The sequence below is a fragment of the Hirundo rustica genome, chromosome W, assembly GCF_015227805.2.
Source record: "Hirundo rustica isolate bHirRus1 chromosome W, bHirRus1.pri.v3, whole genome shotgun sequence".
Lineage (NCBI taxonomy): Eukaryota > Metazoa > Chordata > Aves > Passeriformes > Hirundinidae > Hirundo > Hirundo rustica.
Window position 1 is genome coordinate 28,406,939 of NC_053487.1, and position 16,545 is coordinate 28,423,483.

Below are 16,545 nucleotides of genomic sequence, written 5' to 3' on the forward strand. Positions count from 1 at the left end.
CTGCGTGAATAATTTATGATAGATGATACCTTTATTATTACATCTGTTCCAAAACATGCAGGTGGGATACTTGAGCTATTTTTGACCATCTTCTAATCAGTGAATAATTACCAGCAAACCCTGCTTTAAGGGAGAGGATGGTTCATATGGTATTAGGTATTAGAGGAGTTTTCAGCTTCATGGCCTGTTCAGGAGGGAGGTCAGAGGTCTCCTGTTGCTGAAGAGTTTCTTTCTCTAATCATGGTTTAAGGTTGGTTCAGGTGGGTCACATTGTGCAGATGCTGAAGGATTTGGGCCTTTGGTGTTTTCATCCAAACTATCAAAAGTGGTGGGTGATAATGAGTAAAGCAGCATTCAGCTTCAAGCCTGCATGTGTCCTGGAAGCCAAGCTTGGGGCAGCTCAGGCTGTATCCCAAAAATTAACCCTTCTTTTGGCAAGAAGGGTTAATTCTTCTTGGTGTGCTGTCACCACTACAGGGATGATCAGGGGCCAAAGAGGCATTGAACTCAAACTCCTAAAGGAGCTAAGGGCTTCACAAATGGGTTTTAAAGATCACTGACAGAGGGAAACAATGATTTTAGTGAGTGAATAAAGAATAATATGGCAGAAATAACATATGTGGATAAACATGTCATGTATTTATAAATCTTCATATGCCAAATCTGAGAAATTCTATGCTGAAGAGGCAGCTGAGATGATGCTTCAGTTAGTTCCTCTAATTCCCAAATGAAAAGTTCCCAAAGGTCCATTGATTAATTTTGGAAAGCTTATCCAAAATGCAGCTGATAGAAAGTCAGGAGGGATGAGACAGATAATGACTTTCAATTGCTACTTAAAATTGATGAAACATATTCAATTCAGTGAAAACAGGTTTAACTTGCTGTCACAGTCTGGATTCCTAGGGAAGCGGGAGCTTTGTACTATGTTTAATTTTTTGTTTGTTTGGGTTTACAGATGAATGCAGTTGGAATAACTGACAATGTGAAAGGAGATCATCGGAAATTTGAGATCTGGTATAGTGGGTGAGAAGAGGTGTATGTGGTGCAGGTTTGTAGCTTCAGAAATCTGGGTATGGGTACATCCTCAGAACAGTGAGAAGAAAATGTGTCTCATTGATCTTCATGGTTGTAGTGATAGCTCTACAATTTCCACTGTGCCATGCCTGAATGTAATGGGAATCATCAATTTTAAAAGATCAAGACTGTTTAAAAATGAGTAGTAGCTTTAGGGAAAAAAAGGGTATTTCAGATAATTACAGCATAGAAAAATAAGATTTTATTCCTACGTTATAATGGACGACTTAATTCAAAATTCAGACAATTTTCTCTTCTTCCAGGCCCAAACAGTAGATCTGAAGATGGCATGGTTGAATGAAATAAGAAAAATTTTGTTCAAGCAGCAAGAGCTTATAAAAGGTACATTTAAACAATTTCTCTGTGGCTTTTACTCTGCAGCAGAAGCTTTCCTATTGTCACATTGCTGATCTTCAAGTCCAGTAATTCTCACTGGAGAATTGATTTTTAGAAGCCTGGTAGCAAAATGCTGGAGTGAGGCCTTACATTGCAAGGAAATAACATAACTTGAAGCAGTAAAAACTGGGTGCTCATGTGAAAATGAATAACACAAGTACATTTTTTTGGTTGTCATTACCTTGGGGATTATTTCACATTTGTTGTCATAGGTTTAATTCAACAAGATACATAATGGATGCTTAATTTTAAGCATATCATGGTCCTCAGTAGCATGCTCAGTGTTGGATTTGTGCTAACATGCCACCTTAATCATAATTAAGTCTGTGCTTTGCAAGAGTCCATAGGTCTGTGTAGTGGTGTGGGTTTTGTTTTTGGTTTTATTGTTATGTGCTGTTAATTTATGGATTGTTCTATGTACCCCGGTTTATTCCCCCTAATTGTCTTTCCCTGCTTTTCTCCCCTCCAACTGTTATATGTCAATCCCCCACTCCCCTGTCCTCTGGGGTCTGCCTGTCATCTCAGGGCCTTCCCCTGGAGCTAGAAAGTTCTTCCAGGGGCATCGAGTGATAGGTCAGATCCAGAGGGGGTCCCTCCCCATCAGTTATGTATGGTTTATGAAAATATCATTCATCCGTGTGACCCCTCCCTGGTGATCCCTGATTTGCTCACCCACTGCCTCTTCTCCTTGTACCACCCACAAATAAAAGCTGCTGGCAAGCAGCCTGGGGGGCTCTGCCTGGGCAGTTACCTGGAGGTCAGGAGGTCCCGCGCCGGGGCTCCGATAAACTCTTGTGATCCGCTGTTGGGGAGGATGAAGCCAAAAAAACCCTATAAATATGATTACCTATATTCTGAGAATGTGAAACCTGTAGGTGAGATAGAATTGAAAGTAAGTTTTGATGTTTGAGAGGTATTAGATACTGGACGTCTGGGAAAACAGTTATGTGACCAGCTGAAGGTTACCTGCAGCCAGACCCAGAGGTCAAATGGAATGTCCTGTCTCACCCCTCAATGTATGGCTCATCCCATACCTGTAACCCTCCCCTGAAGTATCAGGTATCTGTAACCCCATTGGCCCAAGTCTTGTTCCAGCCCACCTTGAAGACCCCTGATAAGGGGTCCCAAGGGGGCTGGACAGTCTCTTTGCTTGCACCCTTTCCCGAGGACTTTCTCTCTTGGAATTTCCTCTCCCTACCTCTCCCTTCCCCCACCTTCCTAGGCCTTGCCACGAGCTGCAGCCTGGCAGCTCAGAGCAAGGCCTCACATCCCTTACAATAAACCTCATCTTCTAAAACCTAACTTCAGAGATCTCTTGTCGACATTTATCTACACCGTCCTGGAGTCCGCAGCAGCAGCAGGAGGAAGCAATTTCTACAATTGGCGCGCAACGTGGAAAACGCCGGACCCAGCCTTTCAAGCTGTGAGAGACTTCCCCATGGATGGTAACTAAATTACCTGTTGTACTCTAATCGGTGTCGTGAGCACAGCATATAGTTGCTGGGCAGCGTGAGGCTGGAGCTCTTTAAAGTTGCCGAGGGCAAAACCTTGAGCCGAGGATCATTACTAAGTAGCGAACTCTCTGAGCTCTGAGGAGGTTTTGTCTGGCATCCCTCGAGCACGACGGCTGCTGCTGAGCGGCGGCCACTGGAGCTCACGGAGGGACCTTTGCTGTGGTAATTTCCACGTGCATTGAGCGCACGTGGGCACTGCTTTGCACTGCCTGCACTGAAGCTCTGAGTGGAGGTTGGAGTCCCGAGCACGGAAGAGCTGTTCCTGAGTAACGCCTGGAGCCGGAGCTCTGAGGGGGACCCGGTGCAGTGTCCTGAGAGCCGACTGGAGTGTCTGGCCAACCCCCACGTCGGATCTCGAGTGAGGACCTGCTTCTGCGACATCGAGGTGAGCTACACTGGTGTAAAAATGGGACATTCCCACTCTAGCCTTGATAGAGATCTCTATAAACAAATTAAGCATCTTTTATGCTGCAATCACAGTACTTTATATAAGCAAGAGCTAAAAGATCTTTTAGAATGGACTCTAGTTAACTTTCCCAATGCTGACCGTTCAGCTGTCTTTACCAGAGACTTTTGGGACTCAGTTGGAAATAGACTCTTTAATGATATTTCACAAAAGAATTTCGCTGTTGCTGAGCTTGTCCCAACATGTAGGGCTCTCGTTGAGCTCTTCGCTGCAAAAAAATGCCGCTGCAGCTGCGGCACCTGGTCACGCTGTTCCCGGAGATCCCCTCCACGCGGCCGCGGGTCTGCAGCGGAGCCCGCCCCCCTCCCCCCCCCCGCGCCACGTGGTTTCGGCTTCCGCAGCCCCGCCGAGCGCCGCGGCCCCATCCCCCACCCTCGTGGCCGTGGTACCCATCCCCTCGGCCCCAACCCCCCCACCGGACCCCACGGCCCCTCCCACCGCGCCCTTGGTCCCGTTCACGGCTGGAATTCCTGTTACTGGGGCTCCCTCCCCTCGCTCCAGTGTGCCCGGCCCCGTCCCCGCCTCTGCCCCTGCGAGCCCGCCCACTGACAGCATCCCTGCGGTGCTTCTCGCTGCCGGCACGGCGGCAGCCCCGCCCCCTCCATACCACGCAGCCCCGGCTCTACCCCCCCACCCCCCCGCGGGTCCCGCCGCTCCGCTGGCCACGGCTTTTGCAGCTGTCGTCGCCGCCGTTGCCGGTCTCCTCCACAGCCAAGCGGCCACAGTCTTGCAAGCGGCACAATCCCCCCTCGCTGCAGCCGACGTGGCGCTGGCGGCACTGCCGCTCTCGCCTGTGCCCGCCGCTGCCTCGCCGCCACTGCCTTTCAATGAGGCGGCGGTGCCGGCTGCGGCGGCGCCGGCGCCCACAGTGCCGCCGGCGGCTGTGCCTGCAGTTCCGCTTGCGCACACTAATGCAGAGATGCCCGCCACTCCCCCGCGTGTTCGGGCGCGTGCAGAGTGCCCCAGCCCCGCACCGCGGCGGATGCTCCGGCCCGTCCCCGTCCCGGCTCCGCAGAGTGCTCCAGCCCAGCCTGCGAGCTACCAGCGGCTGAGTGCCACAGCACAGAGGGCGGATGGCCATGCGCGCCCAGTCCCCGCTCCGCGGCGTGTTCCACCCCGCCCCCCCCGTCCCTGCCGGAGCAACGGCTGCGCCAGAAGCCGCGGCTGTCACCGAGTTCGTGGCACCACCCCCTGCCACGGCCCCGGCATGTCCTGTGCCCGCAGACTTCTTAGAGATCCCTCCCACGGTTCCTGCTGCGGTCCCTGCGCCTCCGCCACGTCCCGCGCGCCCCATGCAGCCCACCGCCGTGATGACTTCCTACGCCAACCCTGTGCACCCTGCGCATTCGCATTTCGCGCCAACGCGCCCAGCCGCATCACCGCCTGTGATACAGCCTCTCGTTTCCCGCACGCCACATGCTGAAACCTACGCTCAGCCGGATCTTGTTACAGTGCCATCGCAAATAGTCCACACTGCCGCGCGTGCTGCACAGCCCCCGATGCTACAGCCGTCAGCAGTTTCTGCACAACCACAGCCTCCAGCAGCCCTTCCCCCGTCCACGACCCTGCACACAGCACAACAGCAACACGATTCTACAGCGACTTATATGTATCCTTCCGCGTCTGTTCCACCACGGGACCTACATGCTACAGTAACAGCTTCATGCCTGACGACTCCTCCCGCGGCTTCAAGTTCTTCTCAGATGTCTTCACTGACAGGCTCTCTGCCTTCTCCGTTCCTGCCTCTGCCTCCTGCATCCCTGCCTCTGCCTCCTGCATCCTGCCCAAGCATGACAATACCACAGCTTGGCACACAAACCATGCAACGAGAAGGGGGAGCATGGAATGTGACAGCCACTTTAACAAATACAGGACAGACAGAGAACTGTTTTGCCCTTGCAGCTGCCAGCCTGTGATAAATGCCGATCACTTGTTTTAAAATTTTAAAAGTTTAATAGTAAATAAGATGGTTATAAAAATAGAATTAGAGTAAAAAATTTAACAGTTTTAGAGTTAGGACAATACAAGACAATAAAAACAAAGTTACAGACGTCTGGGTGCCTCTCCCGAGCTACAAGCTCTGAAGAAGGACCCCTGTTAACAAAAAATTATGTCTTAAAAGCAATAGCCTGTTGAATATTCATACAATTTATACATAATGCATAAATTCCATTCTAACAAAGAATTGTCTCTGGTTAGTATCACTTTTTTCCTTTAATCTCTATGGCGTCCACTAGGCTGAGAAAAGCAGGAGGAGCTGGTCTCTTCTGATAAGAAAGTAGTAAATTCTTTCTTCTTTGAAAGATTTATATTTTCCTGTGGTTGGTACATAAAAACTACATTTTAACTACAAAACTACATTTACCATACTATCAAAATATTAATACCACATTAACAATTAGCACAACATAACACATATAGTAAATATCTTGCGTAGAGCCATATAATATGCACTTTTCACAATCCTCCCTCTTTCTTTTTATAATTAATTTGGCTCGAGCAATATTCATTGTTTTCTAGCTTTCATTATTCGCTCATTTTTTTCACAAATCAATCTCGCTTCTTTGAAGGGGTCTTCTATATTATTTTGTTTCTTTAACACCATAATCCTTTGTGGTGGTGTTGTTGTAGGCAACTTTTGGTCCATGTTCACTAATTGCATGCCTTGTACTACACTGGTGATGAGCCGAATGAAACAGGGAATCAAACAAGGAAGAAATATTAAACCAGCTGTAGCGCATAAAAGGAAGAAGCCTAACTTTTTCCACCATTCTGCTCCTAACACATTATCCCACCAGCTAGTATTTAGCATTGATTCCCACTTTTGAACTGGTACGTGGGCAATTTTTCTGATATCATTGACTATGTCCAGGACGGCATCTCCATTGTCGTCTATTTTTAAACAACAATCTGATGTATTGAATTTTCCACAAACACCCCCTTCTTCAGCTAACAAATAGTCTAAAGCCAACCTATTCTGATACACAGCCGCTCTTGTTTGGGTTTGTTGCTTTGATATTAATTCCATTGCCTGACCAGTTTTGTTCGTTATTATCTCTACAGCGGCCTGAAGTCTTATAATACGATTTAGCATATAAATTGGGGTTCGATATCCCCAACTCCCATCTTGTGCCCAGGTGGCTGGCCCATATGTTTCTAGTATGCGTTCAGGGGGCCATTCTTCATCTCCCCATTTTTGGAATCCTCCAATCAATTCTCTTTTGTTTCTCTTTAGATCCTCATAAACTGGTATCCCTAATTGATCTCCATCAGGTCCTGGTAAAAGAAAAAATCCTGGCTGTATAATTCCTAGAGTACAGCTCCCTTTCCACTGGGAGGGGAGTTTTGGGTATGCTCTTTTCCACATATCCAAAATAAGCCGTCTGGAGCTTTCCAATAGTTAAATTTTTGTTGATCTATATTCTCCCAAAATTTGGAAACTTCTGGGATGCCATAGTAAGGATTTTTACTTGTATCATTACATTGAAAAAGGTTTGTTTTGTTGTCATACTTACAATTCACTTTCTTTGCTTTTTCTTGGGTCCAATACACGGTTGGTGCTTCTGGGACCCACCATACAGAAGTTCCATTACTAACCTTATATCTTTTACAGGGTGTTTTTCCTACTTCATAGAGGAAGCTTTTCCCAGTGCGCCAGAGACATTCTTCCCCTATCACTGTTGAGCTTAAAATCCACCCTTCTGGTCTGTTTTCTCCACTTGTACTTGCTTGGTTCCATTTTAGAAGCTCAATTGGGCCTAAGCTGCTGCCTTTCTATGGCCATTCTTCTGACATCAAAGCCCCTCCACAGACCCAACAATTGGTTATGTTAAGTTCCTTACTTATTCTTTCTCCTAATTCTACAAACTGATTTTTACCCATCCTTGAGATATCTATTTCTTTCTCTAATTGCTGTTCAAGTTTGGTATACAAATCATTGATGGAAATTGGCACAGGCTTAGGTGGTTTTACTGACTTAGCCTTTTTGCTTATCAACTGCTCTTTTACTAAATCTGGTGCTTTTTTCCCAGTAATGTAGGTAAAACAAATCCACCTCTCCTCTTTTGGGCACTGACTTCCCATCCTGCTACCACTTGTTCCTAAGTTCTCTGCAATCTAGTACTTTTTCCCTTTATGTATGCAATTGCCCAGTTTGGATGGGTTGTAACAGTGGCTGTTGACATGAGTGTGAGAAATGAAAAAAGAACCTCGGTGTCTTTCCATGTACAGCTTTTGGTAACATCTGTAACATGGCCTTGTCGATATCCCAAAAGGGAGAAGACAAAAATTGAGTGACAGAAAAAGGAGTAACAGAGGTCCAGTATGGCTTATACTCCCACCTCCCATGCCTATGGGGTTGCAACCCACAGCAGGTGTATTTGATCTTCTTGGTGGCGAATACAGAGGCCAATCTGGTCTTGCCCTCTATTTCCTTGTCACTTCCTCTTAGCTAATTTCCAGACAAATCGTTTTTGACACTCTTTAACTGTCGTTTCCCACTGTTCTTCAGGTATCTCCCATTCAACAGGCACTAATAATTCCCATCCACAAAACAAAGTTATTATTTCAGTTTCTTGGAATTCTATTTGGATAGGAGATCAATTTGGTCCTTGACACTTCCTGCAACGAGAACGTCGCTTGTGTGAACTACAATACTAATTCTTCCCACAATTTAAACATTTACATTTAACCTAGCTAGCATGTCTGGTATTTGGGTGGATCAAACAAGGTATTTGGTCTGCCACTGATGGAAGTTGCAACTCCTCTTCCTCCTTGTATAAATCACAGGCTAAGGCGTGAATACAAGAGTTCTCTGTCCGAAACAGTCCTGATCCTCCTGTTTGGAGTGGAAGTATTCCTCCCCAAGGAGGGTATCTGAGGCGTCTCAAAACTTGTCTAGACGGAACTTGAAACCACTGATATAAGCTTGGCCTTATCTCCCAATTAGGTGTGATCCTGGGTATGTTTCTTGGACCATTTGGGTCGTCCTAGTTCATTACCACCCAGTCCCCGTTTAAGAGTCAGTTTTGTATCACCCGGTTCAGATGTAATCGTCCACTCCTTAGGTTTATCCACAGGTCCTTTGATTCTGCTGGCGTGGATCCACCCTCGTTCTTTGGTCCGGATCGCGGCCTCGGTCATCAGCAATACCTGAAAAGGATCTTCCCATTGAGGAGTTAAAGATTGTTCTTTCTAGGTTTTTACTAGCACCCATTCCCCTGGATGAACATTATGGATTTTAAAATCTAAAGGTGTGGTTTGAGGGATTATTCCTTTTAACTGTAAGTTTTCAAGAGTTTTTTTGCAATGGTGTTAACATTTTTTTTTTAAACGCTCATTTCCCCTACCTCATAGGTAGCATTTTCATGTTGGGTGGTTAAAAAGGGTAACCCAAACATCATTTCATAGGGTGACAATCCCAGGTCTGACCAGGGTTGTGTTCGGATCCTTAATAAGGCTAAAGGTAGGCATTGTACCCATGACATTTGGGTTTCAACTATTAATTTGGTCAAAGTTCTCTTTAAAGTCTGGTTTATCCTTTCTACACGACCAGAACTCCATGAGCTACCCCTTGTTCTACATTCACATACAGATGAAAGGGTTTTTTCTAGTGAAGGTAAGCTTAAAGCTGGTATTGAGGCTAATTTTAACTTTAATTTTTCTAATTTATTAGCATTTTCCTTGGTCCATTTTATATTATCCCCCTCTGTCAATTTTTCATACAAAAATTTTACTGCCTGTGTGTACTCCTCATAATCTACAATATCCCAACAATCTAAGTAGTTTTCTGATTTCCCTCTTTGAAGAGGGAGGTGGAAGGGATGGAATTCCTGCAATTCTCTCTGGACTGAGCTTTCGACTACCCTTACCTATCAAGTGTTCAAGATATTTTACGTCTAGTTCTACAAATTGCAGTTTCTCTTTTGATACTCTTAATCTTTTTTTTTTTTTTCCCAGAGAATTTAAAAGCTTTATTGTAGCTTCTCTAACTTCAACTTCATCTTCCCCAGATAGTAGAAGATCATCCACATATTGGATAATTTGTATTCTAGGAGGAGTGGAGAAGGCTTGCACTATTTTTTTTTTTTTTTTTTTTTTTCCTAAAGCTTGCTCAAATAAGTTTGGAGATTCCGTGAACTCCTGCGGTAATTTCGTCTACTTGAGCAGTCGCTGTGGTTACTAAGGGAACGGAGCTCGGGGCTGCAAGGGGGGAAGGGAAGGGCATAGCGCCGAGGCTTGGTCCTCTAAGGGCGGAGCATAGGCGGGGTTTGCTGCCGGGACAGGAGGAGGGGGCAGTGTCGGGGGATGCCAGAGGGGAGCGTGGCCAGCTTGCATGGGGCTGGTGGCAGTTGAGTCAACGACTCCCGGCAGAGACAAAGGAGCGGCGGCAGCGCCCAGCGCAGCCGGCTTAGGCAGGGCAGCCGGGGATCGGGCAGTGGGGGAAGCGATTGGAGATAGGACGGCTGGGACCGACGGGCCCCCCGGCCCGGTTGGGGCTGCAGCCCTAGACCACGCGTCAGGAGGGGCCCCCGGCACGGCCCCCAAGGCGGCTGCAGACCAGGCGGCTGGGGCAGACAAATTCACTGGCGGGGCCGGGGCTGGGGTGTATGCGGGGACCGGCACAGATGCTGCGGGCTGCGAACCGGCGCTCGGGACGGGAACCGGGGCAGGCGGGGCTGCCGGAGGCTGCGAGCCCGCGCTGGGGGCGGGCGGGGCTGAAGCGGGACCTGGGACAGGGGCTCGGCCGCGGACGGATAGAGCGGGAAAGGAGGGGGCAAAACCTGCAAAGGATCCCACTCTATTTTCTTCTTTTCTTCTTGTTCCCTTCCCTTTTCTTTCCCTTTTTTCTTTTCTTGTTTCGTCTCGGGCGTTTCTGATACATTAAAGATTTTTATTCTCCTAAAATCTCCTGTCTAACATGTGGCATATTCTCTTTCTTCAGGATTAAACGGTTCTTTTGAATTTACAAATATATTTAGAGCTTGACAGATCCAGTTCTCAAAAGAGCCATATCTTGGCCAATAAACGTGGTCAGATCTTATTTCCTTCTCTGCCCATTCTATCATGCAAAATTGTATCATCTTTACCTTTTCCTTTTTTTTTTTTTTTTTTTGTACAAGGGTTTTTATCCCAGTTAGCTAACATAATGCCAAGAGGGCTATTTTGAGTTATTTCTGTTGGTAATTTTTTTTTACACTCTTTTTTCTTGCTTGTATCCAACTTACTGTTTTTCTGTCCTATTTTTCAAGATTTTATCTATTCGTGCCCCACCTCTGTTTTTCACTTTCTCTTACAACCTAAAGACCACTTCTATCTATGCACACACACAAAAATCCCTTCTATCACACACAAATACAATACACTTCCCTCTAAGGAGATATAACAGCCAACATTACATGTGCTTTCTTCCATCTACTCTTACTTCATTCCTTCTTCACTTTTATACACTCTTTCACACTCTTAGGACATAAAGCTTGTCGCCAGAGAATCGTGGCTCTGTGTGTCCTCCCCCTATAGCTGGGCCTCTGAGGAGGGCTCAGAATCTGGTCGCCCCAGGTGCCGATCCACTTATGAGGCTAATTTGCGTGTCACTTACACTTTACTGCCCCCCCCACTCCACACGCCAGGAGAAAAAGGGCTGAATTGCAGGTCACACACACGCTTTTCCACAGCCCCCACCCGCCCGGGGAAACTATGGCCGGTTTTGCAGGTCACGCACACGCTTTGCCACAGCCCCCACCCGCCCGGGGAAACTGAGGCCTATTCGCAGGTCACACACACACTTTGCCACAGCCCCCACCCGCCCGGGGAAACTGAGGCCTATTCGCAGGTCACACAAACTTTGCCACAGCCCCCACCTGCCCGGGGAAACTGAGGCCTATGCGCAGGTCACACACACTTTGCCACAGCCCCCACCTGCCCGGGGAAACTGAGGCCTATGCGCAGGTCACACACACTTTGCCACAGCCCCCCACCTGCCCGGGGAAACTGAGGCCTATGCGCAGGTCACACACACTTTGCCACAGCCCCCACCCGCCCGGGGAAACTGAGGCCTATTCGCAGGTCACACACACTTTGCCACAGCCCCCACCTGCCCGGGGAAACTGAGGCCTATTCGCAGGTCACACACACTTTGCCACAGCCCCCCACCCGCCCGGGGAAACTGAGGCCTATGCGCAGGTCACACAACAAAACAACAACAAAACAACAACAAAACAACAACAAGGTACCTTTTACTTTTAAATCACCTATTACCATTTTAGGTGTTACTGGCCAGTCCCGGTGCTCTTGGATATCCCCTCAATCCAGCTGTGTTGTCCAACCCCAGATGCTCTTGGGCACTTTAGCCCTCAATCTAGCTGTGTTGTTCAACCCCAGATGCTCTTGGGCATAACCTCAATCCGGCAAAACCCTGGGTGCTCTTGGCACAATCCCTCAACCCAGCAGGTTTCAGTCCTGGATGCTCTTGGGCATTTACCCCTCAATCCAGCAGACTTTTTTGCTTCACCCTGGGTGCTCTTGGGATATTAATCCCTCAACCCAGCAGGTTTCAGTCCTGGATGCTCTTGGGCACTTACCCCTCAATCCAGCAGACTTTTTGCTTCACCCTGGGTGCTCTTGGGATATTAATCCCTCAACCCAGCAGGTTTCAGTCCTGGATGCTCTTGGGCACTTACCCCTCAATCCAGCAGACTTTTTGCTTCACCCTGGGTGCTCTTGGGATATTAATCCCTCAACCCAGCAGGTTTCAGTCCTGGATGCTCTTGGGCACTTACCCCTCAATCCAGCAGACTTTTTGCTTCACCCTGGGTGCTCTTGGGATATTAATCCCTCAACCCAGCAGGTTTCAGTCCTGGATGCTCTTGGGCACTTACCCCTCAATCCAGCAGACTTTTAGCTTCCTAGGGGTCCCACCCCTTTTCTAAAATTCAGTCCCAGTTTCCCTGGGGGGGTTCTCTCACTCTTCTTATCACTCGCTTCGTCTCTTTACTGGCCGTCTTTCTCGCGAAAGAACGGAAACGCAGCGTCAGAAACTCCGCACTCGCTTAGCAGGTCTGGGATAACCAGCTGCCTCTCATTCACACACATTCATCCCCCCCTTTAACCGCCCCTCCAAACCAATACTTACCTGTCCTTTGTCCTTGGGTCTTTGTCTTCGTGTACACTTTAGTCTTAGGGGCTAACTACCGCGGTTTTAGGGAATCTTTTCCCTTTCTTTGTTTTATTGTCTCCTCTTGTCCATTGATCGTAACCTGCATCTGCCGGTCACAGCAGGGGAACACAGAGCGAGGCTGCCAAACTGGGCAGGGCGCGCTGTCCTCACCCTGATTCCACTGAGGCACCGGCAGTGAGGTGTTATAACCATCCTCTGCTACCATAATTGTGATAAACGCCGATCACTTGTTTTAAAATTTTAAAAGTTTAATAGTAAATAAGATGGTTATAAAAATAGAATTAGAGTAAAAAATTTAACAGTTTTAGAGTTAGGACAATACAAGACAATAAAAACAAAGTTACAGACGTCTGGGTGCCTCTCCCGAGCTACAAGCTCTGAAGAAGGACCCCTGTTAACAAAAAATTATGTCTTAAAAGCAATAGCCTGTTGAATATTCATACAATTTATACATAATGCATAAATTCCATTCTAACAAAGAATTGTCTCTGGTTAGTATCACTTTTTTCCTTTAATCTCTATGGCGTCCACTAGGCTGAGAAAAGCAGGAGGAGCTGGTCTCTTCTGATAAGAAAGTAGTAAATTCTTTCTTCTTTGAAAGATTTATATTTTCCTGTGGTTGGTACATAAAAACTACATTTTAACTACAAAACTACATTTACTATACTATCAAAATATTAATACCACATTAACAATTAGCACAACATAACACATATAGTAAATATCTTGCGTAGAGCCATATAATATGCACTTTTCACACAGCCCTATCAAATCTGAGGATCCACCACCACCAATCCCAATTTTAGAAGGTCCCCAGAAATGTTCTGATGACCTTCAACTGACAGACTGGCATGAAGTCACACGCGAAATATGCAAAGAAGAAAATTTAAATCCTCTAGCCATGCCTGTGATATTCAGCCAGCAAGCCGGAGGTCCCAGAACATGGACACCTATTCCATCTCAAGACATGAAAGAATTGCGAAAAGTGATAAAGGACAGTGGCATCTGCTCTTCATATTTTAAAGAACTGCTGAAAAATACCCTAGAAAGAACACACCAAACCCTAAAACGCATTTTAAGTCAAGTGAAAAGGGGGAAAGCCCAAGCTACACCTCAAAAGAGATTGAAGAAAGCTCAGTATGTTTATAATTTTCTGAACAGCTCTGCAAAGGAGCCTGATTCCCACATTTATAGACACTTCTTGAACAATAAAAAGGTAAAACTGAAAGAATACCCCCCAATTTCAATTAAAAATTTAAAATCAAAACAGTTAGAAAGACCATATAATCCTATGACATGGGGGAAAAGGTTTGCATGTGCCTACAGAGGACTCAAGTGGGTCCCAGTGAAGAACGTGAAGCTGTACCATGCATCGAAGCCCGCTGAGACCCCCACATCAGCCAGTATTTCTACAAACCAAAAAGCAAGCACCCAGACCTGAGCTGCGCAGAATCACCAGAAGATGATCTGCCAAGAACAGCCCAAGAAAAGACTGGAGTTTTATCGTTTGCATGTTACTTTTGTTCTTTTGTTTTAGTTTTTGTAGTCAAGCTTTACCTGTAAGTCAACCAAAGACGAATTCTGGGTTGCTTTGGCCAAGTCTGCAGGCTCTGACACCATCTGTCTATCTGACACAAGCCCTGACAAACCTTTTTCGACCTGTTTGGTTGGAGTGCCCCTTCCAAAAGGTTTTGACAATGTTACTTTTGACAAATACTGGCCTTATGATGATCATCACATATCCCCAACTCCCAGCCAAAACCACCAAACTTATATTGATAATTCTAAAGTTGATAAATCTGACCTCCAAGAGCTAGAAATCCTAAGCTCATTAACTATGAGCACCTGTTACTACTTTCATTTCCTAGGAGAAAATGGCCCTCATTTAAATGTTACCCCTTATCACCCAGTTTATAGCAACATGACTTCTTGGTGCAATCAAACTAAGCTTCTCATATATGATGAGCCCCACACAGATCGTTTTAACAAACTTCCTATTCGATTTCCTAAAGGGATTTGGCTCATCTGTGGAGACAGAGCCTGGCAAGGTATACCTTCAAAAATAGATGGTGGTCCTTGCGCCATGGGACAACTCATAATAATTGCTCCCAGTGTCAAAAAAGTAGTCAAAAAGAAAAGCAGGAGGATTAGATCCTCCTGGGGACATCAATATGAGAGCAACTGTGATAGTGATTTCCATCCTTGGAACTCAGGGGAGTCAATTGTTGCTAGCATTTTCCTGCCTCAGCTAAGCTCCTCAATTGCCCTAAAACAACTAAACAAGTTAGGATGCTGGCTCAGCAAAGAAGTAAATGCCACCTCTACTATGATCAGTGACTTGCTAACAGATGAAGAAGCAATCAGACATGCCACTTTACAAAACAGAGCTGCCATTGACTACCTTCTTCTGGCACATGGACATGGTTGTGAGGATTTTGAAGGTTTGTGCTGCATGAATTTATCCGATCACTCTGTTTCCATTCATAAACAATTGCAAGAATTGAGAGATTTAGCTAGCCAAATTACAATAGATGACCCATCCTGGTTAGACAATTTGTTTGATGGTTTGAGCTTTGCACCTTGGCTAAAGGAACTTTGTAAGATAGGTTTGATCATTCTAATAGTAGTAATTGTAGTTTTAGTAGCGGTTCCCTGCATACTTCAGTGTGTGAAAAAAGTAATGAGTAAGACAGTGTCTAATGTTTTAGTTGTTAATAAGAACGGGGGAGATGTTGGGGAGGATGAGGCCAAAAAACCCTATAAATATGATTGCTTAGATTCTGAGAATGTGAAACCTGTAGGTGAGATAGAATTGAAAGTAAGTTTTGATGTTTGAGAGGTATTAGATACTGGACGTCTGGGAAAACAGTTATGTGACCAGCTGAAGGTTACCTGCAGCCAGACCCAGAGGTCAAATGGAATGTCCTGTCTCACCCCTCAATGTATGGTTCATCCCACACCTGTAACCCTCCCCCGAAGTATCAGGTATCTGTAACCCCATTGGCCCAAGTCTTGTTCCAGCCCACCTTGAAGACCCCTGATAAGGGGTCCCAAGGAGGCTGGACAGTCTCTTTGCTTGCACCCTTTCCCGAGGACTTTCTCTCTTGGAATTTCCTCTCCCTACCTCTCCCTTCCCCCACCTTCCTAGGCCTTGCCACGAGCTGCAGCCTGGCAGCTCAGAGCAAGGCCTCACATCCCTTACAATAAACCTCATCTTCTAAAACCTAACTTCAGAGATCTCTTGTCTACATTTATCTACACCGTCCTGGAGTCCTCAGCAGCAGCAGGAGGAAGCAATTTCTACAACCCGCTCAGCAGAGTCCGCCTTTCTATCTCTGCTGTTGTTGCCTTGCACCACCTGTGCTTGCGGCCGAGGTCGCGTGGGAGCCAAGACCCCACAGGATCGGATTAGCTGGCGCGGTCAGCTGTCTGTACCTTTCCACGCCACAGTGCCTGAGCTAGCCCGGGCGTGCATGGAGACCACGCAAAAGGCATCGCAACAGGTCTGTTTTTCTCTGAACAGAAATCAATAGGGTTGTACAAAAGGTCTAATTTTTAAAGTAATGCTTCAAGTGTGACAGTTGCTAATAAAAACCTGGATTTTAAGCTGTTTGCCCTCCCAGCAGTGGAGAAGTAGCAGCCTGGCTCATGCTCAGAGCAGCTCCCGCTCTCCTCCCAGCTGGGTGACAGGTGAGTGCCAGGCTGGGGCTCTCCGGGGTGCCCTTCCATCAGTGGGCACCCAGTGCCTGCAGGCTCTGTGCTGGCCCTGTTCCTGTCTCTGGGGAGGGGACAGGAGGGCTGTGCTGCTGCTCACCCTTTGGGGACATGTGTCCGGTTGTGTCCCTGCTCCGGGTGGGAGCTGACCCCCAGCTAGCTCGGGTCAACACAGACACAAAGTTTCCAGTTTGTTTTGGCTTCTC

General features: G+C 46.8%; 1 long non-coding RNA gene across 1 annotated transcript; it reads left to right on the plus strand.

The window, feature by feature from the left end:
- The first annotated feature begins 955 nt into the window (after positions 1-955).
- Positions 956-16,331, plus strand: LOC131378742 (uncharacterized). Its single transcript, XR_009208588.1, has 3 exons — positions 956-1,048; positions 1,338-1,416; positions 16,249-16,331. It is a non-coding gene; the product is annotated as an uncharacterized LOC131378742 (long non-coding RNA).
- The last annotated feature ends 214 nt before the right edge of the window (positions 16,332-16,545 follow it).